Genomic DNA, 14,959 nt, shown 5'->3' on the forward strand with positions numbered 1-14,959 from the left:
ATTAATGTTTTTATTATTGAAATTTTTGATTTTTTGGATTTTACTAACACTATGATTTGAATGTTCATTTAAAAGTTGAATCATACACGTTTTCCAATTTTATGATGAATGTATTCATCTTATTACTATTTTACTTTATTAATGAATTATTATAATTGCAGAAAATAATAAAATAATAATAATTATAAATAATTTCAGTCCAGCTGCCAATTATTCTTTACTTTTTATTAAAATTATTTATTAACCATAAGAAAATACACCAAAAAAAATCTGAACAATGAAATAAAATATAATTTTAACAATCTAATAAATAATTTAAATAAATTATTTTGAAGAATATAAATTATGTTTAATTTCAATAAGGAGACAATAGATGTTCACATATTGGAGAATGCAATGATTTATTCCTAGCAACTGTAACCGATTTCGAAAATTGTGTAGTCGGTAAAAAATAATATATTTTAGAATCCAAGAGTACAATATTACAATTTTTTTAATTACATTACCAATGGAATAAATAAGAGATTGCAATTTTAATTTAACTGCGCCCAGAAAATACAATGATAATTGGCAATCACGGATAATTGTAGAAAATAAACATCAATAATCAGCGGTATAAGAATATTAAATGTGATAAGATTACGACGTTCGAAGATAACGAAATGTAATCTATGGTTCCTACAGCTATTCTCCTTGGCAGCGTGACAATCGATAATTCTTTGGCTATCTGTTCGACAGGTAGCGCTTATGTCAACCGGCCATTTCCTTTGTCGTCCTCAGTCTTCCATACTCTTGCTGTGTTTTTCTTCAAATATTATTTCTTTTCGTTTTCTGCACGGCCGTGCTTTCCGCGTCCGTTTTCTCGTAGTCTTGCGGGTCTTGCCGTACATTTTCTTCACGCACTACATCGCGCGCCTTTCCCGTCGTTGTCCCACCCGCTCTGCGGTCGGTAGTTTTTCGCGGCCACTGCGAACATTTTCCTCCTTCCCCCGAGAGCAGCCCTTACGGACGACGACGATTCAGTGTGTATATGCGTGCGTGTAAGTAGATACAGTACGCGACCTGCCGCTCGTTCGTCTTTGAGCTCAGACCAAGAATCAAGTGGACATGCGATTAACCGGCCAGCAGTAGATACTAGCCCAACGTTTTGATTGACGGCGAAGAGACCCCAGACCGGATCAACCTGGCTCCTCAACTTTCAAAAAGGTAAGCCGAAAACCCTCCCCCATTACTTTAAAATTCTCATCACAGTGCTGTGAATACGCTCTGCCGATTGTTGTTGGTTTGCTTTTCTCTTGATTTTTTTGGTCGCGTAACCGTCGGTATGATTATCACGTTTACATTGCATGTATTGATATTTTTTTTATTGAAACTTGTAAATATCTGTCGCCTTTTACTCCCCTACTATACTGTTATCTCGATTCTGAAGTTTTAATGTTTCAATGGTAAAATAAATCCCGGTATTTTTTAGTGTGCATTTGAGCATGTCTTTTAATTAATTATTTAAGTCGGTAATATTACTTTGATAAAGTATTATAGAGTAAGCAATTTATCGGTTTATAAATAAAAATTACTTGACCACTTAACGAGTGTTTAATTATTTTTTTTAAATTTTATTAATTATACTATCTATATTTAATATATTATGAACTCTTAATTCTAATATTCATATTTTGGTCGTACTGATTAGCGATAAGTAATAAATTACAGATTAGTGATAACTGATTACTGATAATGAAAAGTATAAACATTTAAATTATTGCATATAACCTACCTAGGTATATACATAATATGTTATAAACTTTAAAACTAGACTGATCGTTTTAATTTGTCTGAGACCTTATTATTTTTTTTTAAATTAATATTTTTATTTGTATTATATCAAATTATTATGTTTTTTTTTTATTTATAATTTTCTATTTCCTGATAAAAGTATATAATTTAGTTTTGTATTTTTGTTTAGCATTTATAAAATGTAATTAATAATTGGTTAATGGGTATATTTTTATAGAGAATATTTTAATGTTGTTGCGACCCAGATGTTATTTTCAAATGAATTGTACAATATTGTTGGTACAGGAAGTGGATATTTATTTAGTTTAAAAGAAATCACAAAACATAGATAAAGTATATATAATGTATGGAGTGAAGATTTCTTGTGCACATCTACATGCGTCAGAGGGCTCAGAGCAATTAATTTGTAAGTCGTAACGGTCAGGCAATGTACATACGGACAGAGTCCGTGGAATCTCCAATGGTGATGTGTGAGTGACTTGAACTGCGGAATCTAACTGGTTTCTTGTCTCTTGCCCTTTGGTATTTATAAATAATAATTAATAGTAAATATTATAATTGTTGAGCTTAACAGTTTTTCTAAAAGCTCTAATAAAAAAAAAATTAATAGTTAATATTACTTTTTTATTCAATTGAGTATTTGGATATTGAAAAATACATTTCCCAATAATACCTTTAAGAAGTAGTATTACCAGTAATTTACTTAAGTAAGTTCCCAGTTAAATTAAAATAAATTACCGGTAATTTTATAACACTACTTGTAATTTCACAAAGGCACCTATGTTATTATTCAGCATTCTGTTGCTTTGGATTTGTATGGATTTAATTCTGCTATCTAACTCTTAAATTCTTAAATTATCTTAAATCGTAATTTTAAATTATTTGAAATATTGATTTTTAATAAAAATCGATTGCAATCTATCAATTCATTTATCATAATTATATCATGATCTTTATCATTATCTTATTTTAAAATCAGAACCTGTTGATATAATTAACAGTTTTTTAATGTAAAATTGTATAATCTATCTAATAAGTATTTTTATTTCCAAGTAGTTTACTTGATGTTGAAATGATTAGTGCCTTAATCAAAAATTATTTAGCCAAGTTATTTTTGATTAAACAAATTCAGTTTGAAAAAATTGTTAGGTCTTAAAATTGGAATAAAATTTTTTTTATACTTAATTCAATTTAATTTTTGATACCAATCTTATTCTTTCATTGATAGCATATATTTTTTTTTTACAAATGTGAAATAATACCATTATGAAATAAATGTTAAGTAAGAATGGTTCAACAACTAAGCAATGTGCTAATTTTGGTCTATTTATTTAAGTAACTTATCTCGGTTTATAATGTAATTCAACTGAAGATCTAATATAACCAAATAATTGTTTTGTAAACTATTATAGTTTATAGATATAGTAAACATTTTTCTAGTTAATAGAAGAAAAAATGTTAAAATATGATATAAGAGTAAAAATAGTTATATCAATTTAAGTTTTTGTGGCAAATTATATTATCAGTATTCACTTTCACAGTCAACAATCATACACCAATTATCAAAACTATTTAATAATATTATGATTGTATGTCTTTGTTTTAATCAACAGTATGTAGATAAATTGTATGCTCGGATTATTGATAAACCAATATGAACTGGTATACTTAACAACATTTTTATTTATTAAAAATATATTTCATTCAATTATTTAATATATTAAATATTATATTTACTGTATTAGTTTATTAGAGTTTCAATTTTTGTAATCAAAATTGTTTCTTTCCAAATTATTCTGTAACTTAACAAAGTTGTCAAGTGTAAGTTATAAAAATAGTAGGTGTATAGTAAATATGTAAATAGGTATTAATATAATTAGGTATTAATATAATAGAAACACCAATTGATGTAAAAGCTTTAAAAAATTAAAAATATAACCGTACCTTTAAAGAAACTTATCGTTTTTATTTGTAAATAATCAATAAAAGTACCTATTAATTATAAATCGTAATCAACTATGAATATCATCATTCATCAGCAATTCCAAATTTTTAATTGAAGTTAGGCTTAGACTAAAACTTAATTTATTAATATATATGCTATAGTGAAATTTTGTTAAATCGTAGATGAAAATCAGATTTTATTAAGTTCTCTTTTTTTATCAGTTATCACGATAAAAACTAGAACTTATATTTTTCAAATCATTTTCCTTGTTTAATATTTACTATAGCAATAATATAAATTACAACATTTTCTAACTGAACTTGATTCTTAAATCAGTGCATAATTAGATTATTGGGTATTTATAAGTATTTTATTTCTTTGAAAGGTTGTTAATTTGTAAAAGCAGTTTCAAAAATCCCTAATAATATCTTCCAAACCATATAATTTTTTTTGTCAAAACTGACTGTAAGGCTTGATAAAAACAATTCTATTTGAAATTCTAGTTATCTTAGAGAAAACTGTTTTGGAATATTTAACGATTTTACTTTGTTTCGATCAAAGCATATTTTTATAATACAGACTTTATAAGAATGATAATAAAATAAATTTTAAAAAATGTTATCTTATAATTAATTAACGATTTCATGAAATTTAACAAATAAATTCAAATGATCTATACTATAAAAAGTGAACTTGTTTCTGTATTCAAATTTAATTTCATTTTAAAACTTAATCATAAGAATTTTTTAATTTATTGTCAGGCATAGAGATATTTTTTGATCAAATTAGTTAAGAAATTACATATGTAAAGTTAGCCCCTATTATAAAAAATATTTTCCAAAATGATTGTAACCTTATTTTCTCATTTTGTAACTATTTGTAATCAAGTTTTTAGAATTTGTAACTTCATACTCTTCAATCATTGGGTAGGAACTAACTTACAAGTTTTAACTTAGAATACCCAATTTGTAACTATTTGTAACCAACTTTTTGAAATTTGTAACTTCTTTAATTTTGAATAGCTATCGATTTCCCTATGAGGGGCTGCCCTCCCTCCAATTCAGTGAAATCATACAAAACAAGTTGTAACTTATCAAACTCAATTTGTAACTATTTGTAACCAACTTTTTAAAATTTGTAACCTCATCAATTTTTAGTAGCAATGGATTTCCTTAAGAAGACAACTCAATAAAAAAGTTAAGTTTATAATATATAATATCACCCAATTCAATCAATTCATCTAGAACAGATCATAAATTGAAGAAAAGAAATCTATATTTAATAAAAAAAAAAATCTAGATTGAATAAATATGTCTTAATTAACTAGAATTTTATTTTTATCCCGTTAGGCTAAAATCTCAAATAAAAGATATTTTATAATATAGGTACTCAAATTATAAATGTATAAAATAAATTGTTACCACTCGTAAGTTCATCTATTTTCATTATATTGATATCAGATTTATCTCAATTGATAGAAGTATTATAATCACTATTCAATTCCGATTCAACATTATTACTTACATTGGTGTTTATATCAATTTCCCTATTTGTTTCATTACCATATATCATATCAGTACTGTTGTTTGATTTAATTTTAATTTAAATTTTTTGATTTATATTCTTGATTTTTGTTGACTTGTAATAATTTGGCCATTTTCAATTATTCTTCTATTGATAATAAATGTGAACCAACAAAACGGTCTATGGTGCTAAGTGATTGTCTCAATTCTTTTTTGGCATAAAAAAAATATTCTTCGACTGGTGCTGAAGTGACTGTTTCATATTTTGATTTGTAGTGTCTAGCCATTATATTTGTCCAGAGAGGAAAATCTTTCGTATTACGAAAAAAACAAGTATTTAAACGAGGTAAAAAGTACCCATTCAAACGATCACCACGTGTATCGTAGAAAACTGCTACAGGTTCTTTAATATTTTTAATAGATGTGTTCATATTATTTGAAATATTACTAAGACTTTGTACATTATTTTAAATCTCTTCATTTTCTTCTGCCATTTCTTCGTCATCGTAAACTATATTTTATTTGAAATCAACATTTTCGATTTGTTTTAAAATATTTTCCCTGCATTTTTCTGACGAAGTGTAGTATTTTGTACCTTCTATATTACCATCAAATTCTGAAGATGCAATAACTAAAATTTCAGTTAAAATTGTTTTAAATTCATTAAGTGTTTTTGATTTCTTAAGGAGAATTATGGCTCTAACGTAAAATTCTTTAATTTTACTTCTTACCTTAAAACATTTCCATCTACAAATCATTTTAATTAAATGGGCAATATCCAAACGCAAATTGAGAAATTTTTATAAGTTACAACTTGTTTTGGATGATTTCACTGAATTGGAGGGAGGGCAGACCCCATAAGGAAATCGATAGCTATTCAAAATCTAAGAGGTTACAAATTTCAAAAAGTTAGTTACAAATAGTTATAAATTGGGTTTTCTAAGTTACAACTTATTTTAGACGATTTCGTTGAATTGGAGGGGGGGGCTGGCGTGAAGTTAACCCCTCATTGAGAAACTACCCAATGCTTGAAGAATATGATGTTACAAATTCTAAAATCTTGGTTACAAACAGTTACAAAATAAGGTTACAATAATTTTGGAAAATATTTTTTTACAGTAGGGACTAACTTCACATACGCTAAGAAATTTATATTGTTTTGGAAAGACCCTGATTAATACTATCGTAAGCCCTATCCTCAAGGCACATTACTTTAAGTGTTAAAACGGCCCAGGTGTGTCCAGTATTTAAATAATAAGAAACCTTCTCTTTGGCAGAAGAAGTGTTGAATCGTTGTGTTAAACGTTTAAAAACAAAAATATTTACAATATAAGATTCAAATCTAAACATTTATATGATAACTTTTATTTTTTTTATAAGATAACAATTTTAACAAATAATATCTTATAAACAATTAACTTTATTATAAAATTAAACTATTAAATAGGTACCATTGAAACAAATTTTTTATACAATTTTGCATAGTTCTTTTACCCTCGTATTTAAGTGTAAAAAACAAAAAATTATTGTGAAAAAAAAAAACAATGTTATGTACTTAAATATAACTTTATAGTTATTAAACATATTTTTGCCACCTTTTTTTAATTGCAAATGATTCAATTCATTTTTCGGTTTCGATTTCTTAGAGCAATTTGTGTTCAATTGCAATAATGAAGATAATTTTTTTTTTTCCCAATAGTTGATATACGAATTACGATAGCAAAAACAAGAGCGCAGTGCCTATACGCTAAAACGGCCCTGAATGTGGAATGCATGCAATGGAAAAGTTACTTTTACTTTACCTATTTATGATGTATTTGTAAGGGCTATGGCTCGAAAGTTGATGATTAGACCTTAATAACATTAAAAAAATATGAAAATATGACATAAAAATGACAAAAAATGTCCTTAAAAAATTACCTAAATAATTACAAATATTTGTTTTAAATTAATAAAAATACATTTTTTTAAAATATTTTATTTTATTTTACAATAACATTCTATATAAATTTATCAAAACTTACAAATTACTCAAAATATAACATGAAAATGACAACTAATGTCCTTAAAATATGAAATAAAAAAATGACAAACATTCGTTTTATAAATTGATCAAAGCTTACAAATTACTCAAAAATCAAAATCATTACATTGTATGATTAAAGCGTATTTGATGTTATCAAAAGTAAATCAATGACGATTATCTGTTTGTAAATATTTATATTTGGAAAAATTTCTCTCCATGTTCACTGAAGTGATTGGAAGACGCAGACGAGCACTAACCGACGTTTTAATTTTCACTATTTCGAAAATATTACGAATAAATAATAAAATTTAGATATAATAGGTATTATTCACTATAACATAACAATGAATCGACGAGATAATATCGGATACTAATCGAATATTAGGAAAAAATAATAAAATTTAGGTATAATACTATTTACTACAACACAACAACGACAAATGTAATTGATGACATAAAATCAGACAAGTCTTAAGTTATCAGCATAATGGTCGATAAGAAATGAACTAGCGTGAAATTAGTAAAAATGTCAAATAATGACTTAAAAAGTAACAAACACCAAAAAAATGCAAAATAAAAATTATTTATTTGGATTCACATGCTAATGAAACACATTTGTGGCCAGGATAGCATTTTCTAAAAAGTTCGAAAAAAAAATGCAAAATGCATCAACTTCCGAGCCCTAGTTTATTATTTAATTGGTTATTATTTACTATTATTCAATCTATACCTACGGGGTTTAATATTAATGAACGCTTACTATAACTTGTTTAATGAAGTTGGACCATGTATTCTAATAATTGTTAAAATTATTTTGCATTGATAAATATTGTTTTGGGAATTTAAATTAGGCTATAAAATTAATTTATTGTTACTTTTTATTAAATATTGTACCTAAATATAAACTGATTTAAATAATAATATTAGATAATATATTGAATTTAATAAAAAAAATAACAATATATTATTTATTAATTACCTATTTGAAAAATTAAAAATATATTTTTAATTCTCTGGAGCAGGTATTTACTGATGTTCCTTCATTAGTTTAATTTAAAATAATATTTACTAGTGGAAAATTAAATTTATTTATTACGAGATAATTATTTCGAGGTTTCTTATCAAATTTCAAAAAGTTTTTATAATCATACAATGGATCATAAAATTGTTCCCAATTCAAATTACTTAAAAATTATTTTTATTCCTTTCGAATATAAAATTAAATTCAATACAATAAGATTCCAAGTATTTAATTTTAGATTGTATTAAAATAGATTTTAGTGATTCATTTATTGCTAAATTATTTGATTAAATCAGTAATATTTTTCTTCATTCAAATTCTAAATTTTATTTTTAAATTAAAATTATTGGTATAAGACTAAGAGAGATTGTGTTTTATAGATAATCATTGATGGTGTTAGGTATTTTAAAAAGCAAAATTTAATATAATAATTTTATTTGATAAGATTTTGATATTTATTTAAATGTTTTTTTTTAATCTTATCAAATATTTAAATTGTGTATCTATCAAATTTATCAAAACGAGTTCTCTTTTTATCATTATTATGCATTAGATGGTTTTGATTTTAGGAAATCGAAATTTATTATATATTCAGAAGTCTTGGAGGTTATTTAGATAAATGGTAGATTTTTAAGTAATCATTTTTAAGAAATATTGAAATTTAATTATAGATACAAAATTTTTCTTTGTTAACTGCTTTAATAACTTATGCGTATTGAATGACGTTATCATTTATTTCTTTAAGATATTTTTACCATTAGGTACACTTGATTTTATGTTCCACTTTGGTTGAATCATACATTTCTATTAAAACTGATTATTAGATAAAATGAATTATGATTATTAATAGTTAAATTAGTAAATTGAAAATCAGACTTAATGATTTTAATTTATTCTTTTGTTAATATTACTGCTATATAATAACTAGGTTACATACTTTAATACTAATATAATTTTAAAGCTAAATTTAACTTTGTTTTGTGAACAAAAAAATTAAGATAGTATTCCCAAAGTTATATTTGTTATGAATATTACTTATTCATAGATATTAAGTTATTTTAACCATCAAATCCTGTATGTGTTGCCTTACACTGAGTCATAATTTAATTGTGTTTTTAAGTTGGTAATGATTTTCGTATATTAAACAAAGTTACTAGGTATTTTAACTACAACAGAATACTTAAAGTAATGAAATATTATGAATATTTATGGATATAGGTGTATGATCTTAGAAAATTATTTTAATAAATTTGTTCAAAGTCGAGTCGTTCACGAGATGGTAATGAGGTATTTCTTAAATTTAAGTAATTAAAATTTGTATTTTGGTATGTCTAACAATACAATTGTGTATTGGAGTTATCTTATAGGTTTACGTAATATAATAATATATTTTATTCTTAAATTCAATATAAGTCTATTAGATATGATATATTTGTCAGATAATTGCCAGTGCTTTAACATCGTATAAGGCCATGGTGAGGTTGTTTTTATCATGTTGGAGGTACGAGTCCAGTTTAGCAGGTTTAATATTATTGATAAAAAGTAGGAATAAAAAAGTAGTTGTAATATCACGATTGCCATACTTCCTTGTGGCATGGGCTGTTTAAAACGCCGAGTTCACCTTGAAACTGGTACTTTATTTAATCCAATATTTTACTTATATTCGCTTACTCGGGTCATCGGAACTTTGAGTAAATATTAAATTAAAAATCTATAAATAAAAAGTTTTACTAACAAATTATAGTATACATTATGAAATTAAAACTAAGTAATCTTTATAGCATTATATTTCATGCAACTAAAATATTTTTACATATGCTCTAAATTATTCATATTCTGAAATAATTATAAAGTTATTGATAGTTTACAAGTAATATATATATTATACATCAAATTCAAACCGATAATCTTCATATTATTAAATGTGTAGTAACATATATTATATGTTAATATTTGAACATTATGAATAAATATTTAATAAAAATTCAAAATTATATCTACGTTAAAATTTTAAATCTTAAATAAAAAATGTTTTTTATCAATACTTATGAATCTCCATGTACATTATTTTATACTTATTCATAAATGATCAGGAAGTGAAACGATAACAATGTTTAAACTTATAATTTATAGATCGCTTTCCAATACATATTAACTCAAATTATTGTTTGTACAATGTTTAATATTTAAATATATCTTCAGAATTCATATAAATCCCTAGAATTTATAACGATGTATGTGACTAACTGTTTGTTTCTGCCAATTAAATAATGTAATTATATGATAATTATAAACACTTGTTCAATAGTTGAGTTAGTATTTTACAGCTACACAAATTATACGCATTTACACAATAATAATTTGGGTATTTAGGTATGTAGTTTCGTTACATAGAAAATACATGCCGATCAATCAGTTTAATTTGATTTTGAATTCAACTAATGATATTATAAATTATATTTGTGAATTATTAATAATAAAGGTAACTAATAAAACACACTCTTTACTTATTATTTAATTAAATTACTATTTATTATTTTTAACATATTAAAAGAAAAAACGGTATTCAAATAAAATAATTTCGGAAAATATTTTTTTCAGTCTTAAAAGATACATTGAATGTAATACACCTTTATTCATAACAAATAAAATGATTTGTATTTATCAGGAACCAATATTATGTTTGATTTATGTAAATTTTAATTCATGTCTAAGATTTACAGTTTAAAAAATACAATATTGATACTATTTTATACTACAGTTATGCTCGATCAGTATACAACTGATAAAAAAAAATCAATTGTTACTCTTATGTTTGAAATTATTTAGATTTATAAAATTTTCTTTTTAGCTTACACATTCAATTGTATAGAGTCGTTGACAATCCCTCGGAAAATAATTTGACTATAGCATTTAAACTTATCTTAGCGATGATCTATACTTTACCTACTCTTCCGTTGACTTAACCTAGATGACGTCCTATGATAGTGACAAATACTTTCTCATCGAACAATAGATGACTAAAATTAACACTCGTCAAATATAAATTCAATACAGGATTTATTACATTTTACAAGTATATTTATAAATAAACATACATTTTAACAAGTTATGACAATACTATGAATTTTTATAAAAGCATGTACTATATTGGTTACTAATAATAAGTATTTTCTTATTACCTATTAAAGTTTGTATCCAATATAATTTCATATTATATTTTACTAAGTTACATGTGAAGTTAAAATTTTCATTCACAGAAAACGTTTATTCTATAAAATATGAAATATATAAATTTAGTAAATGTTATCGTTTTAGAATTTTAGAATAAATTGTTAAAATCCTTTTTTTAAAGTGTTATATTTTAATTATAATGAAACATTTATAATACAATTTATCAAAATACTATATTAGTGATAACGTCCTCCTATTTTGTTATGAAATAATAAACAGCTTCAATATTATATCATCATATAAATAAATTATGTAAAAGTTTATAAATTAACTTAAATATTAAAGTTATAAAATTATAAAATAAATTGCATTGTGCGTATTGTTCTCTATAGTTAAGTATATAAATAAAAATATTCGATATCTATCAAAAAGTTCAATTGTTTAAATCTATTACAATGACTTATTGTTTACAGTTGTTTTAAACTAATTGCTCAATAAACTAATGCTGATACATCTTATACTTCTCCGTTAAGCACTGCAGGTTGCAGTTAATAACTATTGGTAGAGGTCATTGTATTATTAAGTTGTTATTAGGCTATTAAAATGTGTTGATTCTTTCCAGTTGAGTCATATTTTTTCACATGTTGTGAAAAACATTTTTATGATATTATCTTCATTCTAATTAAATTGTCTAAACATATATACATGTATTTATTTACTAAATTATATAGGTAGGTTAGGTATCTATTTATTACACATTTTACTCTATGTAGATTATTATGTTCTTTTAATACAATTTTATAACATAGGACATTCAAAAGTATAAAAATATTGATATTATTAATTTTGATTAAGTATTTATTGACTATACTCTAGTAAATTTCATTATATAATGATGTGGTATTTCTCTAAAATTATTGCGAACCTATATTATGGTAGTTGTATCATACGCATGTGTTAACCAAAATTTACTACATCTCAATGATAACAAATAAAAATAAGTTTATAATTTAATAACTAAGCATGGAATATTTATGGAAAAGATTCAGTTGCGTTTAAAGAATTTTGTACAAATAGCATCATATTTTACTAAAAATTGAATTCCCTCGCTCGAAGTATCAACTTATTATCAATTTCCGATCTTCTTATGTATGCAACCGATACATTTCAATTACATTATTTTTTTTGCCGCAAACCTAAAATAGCTTCGTTATAAGTATCTAGAGTTGAAAACTGAAATCATCAAAAGTAATATTCAACTACTGAATTTAAACTTGGTTACGTGAAGAGAACTAGTTGGCTACACATAAAATAACTTGGAACAAATTCATGAACCAAAAGTGAAGATGATGATGAATATTGTATTATTATCGGTGAATACTAAACATACTACAAATATATATCTTCTTCACTTTCGCATTTCTTTCAACTATTTAGAGTTGGCCACCTTTGTCCTAAACTTCCACTCGTCTCGATTTTTTACATCCCTTACAAATACACCAACAGCCCCTCATTCTCAATCGTAAACAACCATCTATTTTTTAGTCTTCCTCTTTTCCTATTAATTTTCATTTTCATAACTACTCTTACTGCTTTGTTTCCTCACGCCTCATCACATGCCCAAACCATCTCAGTCTATTTTCTCTCATCTTGTCCACTATCGACGCTACATCAATATTATCTCTCACATATTCGTTCTATAACTACTAGTATATATTTATATACTAGTTGAATTACCCAGCTTCGCACCAAATAGTTTTGTCCGGCACATAGTTTTTAATGGATTATTTTTACGCTATCTCTATCTTACATTATTTAAAGCCTAGTTTGGTCTAACTGTTGGTTATAAAAAAAATACAACGAAATTACAAATGAATCGGTATGGTAGTTTTGGTTGTATACTGAATTACCTACTGGGTTTTGCATCATGGAATCGTCTTTGTCGATGTCAATATTTTGAAAAACCTTTCTTATAAAGCTTAGAGTATTGGAGAGATCACTTTGTCAAATTTCAAGTTTATAAATTTTATCGTTTTTGAGATAAAGCATAAAAAAAAATTTGTGAGGTCTCTGCATCATAAAAAAAACTACTCACAAAATTTCATAGTCATAGCTTTAGTGTTTTTGGCTAAGCAATTTTTTTTTTTTTTATTTACCTTTTTTCATTGTTATCCCTTTAGAGGTTAAATTTTGAAAAACCTTTTTTTATTACCCATCTGAGTGTTAGTGGAAACACTATGTCAAATTGTAAGTTCATATGATTGTTATTAGTAATAGTAGCGATAATCAGTGAGTGAGTGGTATTTGTTATATATATATATGAATCACTGCTGACTCAGTGAAATTAATTTTCGTTTAGAAAAACAAAAAAAACCACCGTAATATCAAAAAATATAATCTATCCTTAAAGTAAGTAATACGAAAACTTAATAAAATATTTATGAATTTCTAACGAATATTTATCATAAAAGTAAAAGACTAGAAACAAAAATATAAAAAAAATATCGTACAAATTGTAATTTTTTTTTTCAAGTTTTCGGGAGTTGATTGTGGGGTACATTATTTGTTTTAAACAAAGACTTACTAAGCTTCCATCACCAAATGTTATTTAAACAATTCGTGACAATATCCAGAAAATTGAAATATTTTCAATTTTTTGACGATTCGTTTTCACAACGGGATATCGTTGTGATGTGATCTATGTACGCACTGGAATAACTTGGAAACGTTCAATAAACATTTAAATAACATGTTGATAACGGCAACGAGTAAGACTACTATCGTGTCCACAATATTCCTAAAGCGTCTCATACACGATACGATTTGTCGTACAATAATCGTAGGCGAAAATCGTATCTTGTAGTATGTAATTATTGACACACACGCATACAACATTATTTCATATTATGAAACTACAAGTCGTACAACTATATTTTATAATCCTTAATAACTACGATAATTCTTATTATTATTATCATTATGTACCAGTGTGTAATTTTTAAAATACATTTTTTCACGTTTCAAATTATTACACATTTAAATACAGATAGGTATATTATACTCTAATAAAATGATGGCACCACCCAGGTCCAAAAAAAGCCGCAGCTAGTATAATGATTGCGTTGTTATTGGATTCCAAAAAAAAGAAAAAACAGGAAATGGTGTAAAAATTGGCTACTACAACGTAATAAGTATTCAAATACTAATTTGCTTCATGAATTACGTAGTAATGAGCCAAAAGATTATTTCAATTATTTGAGAATGGACGAAACATACAAATTTGAAATATTTAAAACGCATAACAGCAGTAAAATATAATATTCTGTGATAATATTCATTGTAGTGATAACTGGCATAATTAAAGTGACTCCGTGATACTAATATACTAGTATATCCGTGATACTAGTATCACCAATCGATCGCCTTGTAGTACGACAGATTTTATGCATGCTCAAACTTCTCATCAAACTCGTCGT

The 14,959-nt window shown here is 25.2% G+C and overlaps 1 protein-coding gene across 2 annotated transcripts in view; it reads left to right on the forward strand.

Annotated features, from left to right (window-relative positions):
- The first annotated feature begins 747 nt into the window (after positions 1 to 747).
- The window catches only part of LOC112684258 (chromosome transmission fidelity protein 8 homolog), a 34,135-nt gene continuing 19,923 nt past the window's right edge, over positions 748 to 14,959 (forward strand). For both annotated transcript variants that reach the window (XM_025555682.1, XM_025555683.1), the window contains exon 1: positions 748 to 1,206. The gene's annotated coding sequence lies outside the window, so the exon portion shown is untranslated. The remainder of the gene's footprint in view (positions 1,207 to 14,959) is intronic.

Source organism: Sipha flava, unplaced genomic scaffold (genome assembly GCF_003268045.1).
Source record: "Sipha flava isolate LNK unplaced genomic scaffold, YSA_version1 247_pilon_pilon, whole genome shotgun sequence".
Classification (NCBI taxonomy): domain Eukaryota; kingdom Metazoa; phylum Arthropoda; class Insecta; order Hemiptera; family Aphididae; genus Sipha; species Sipha flava.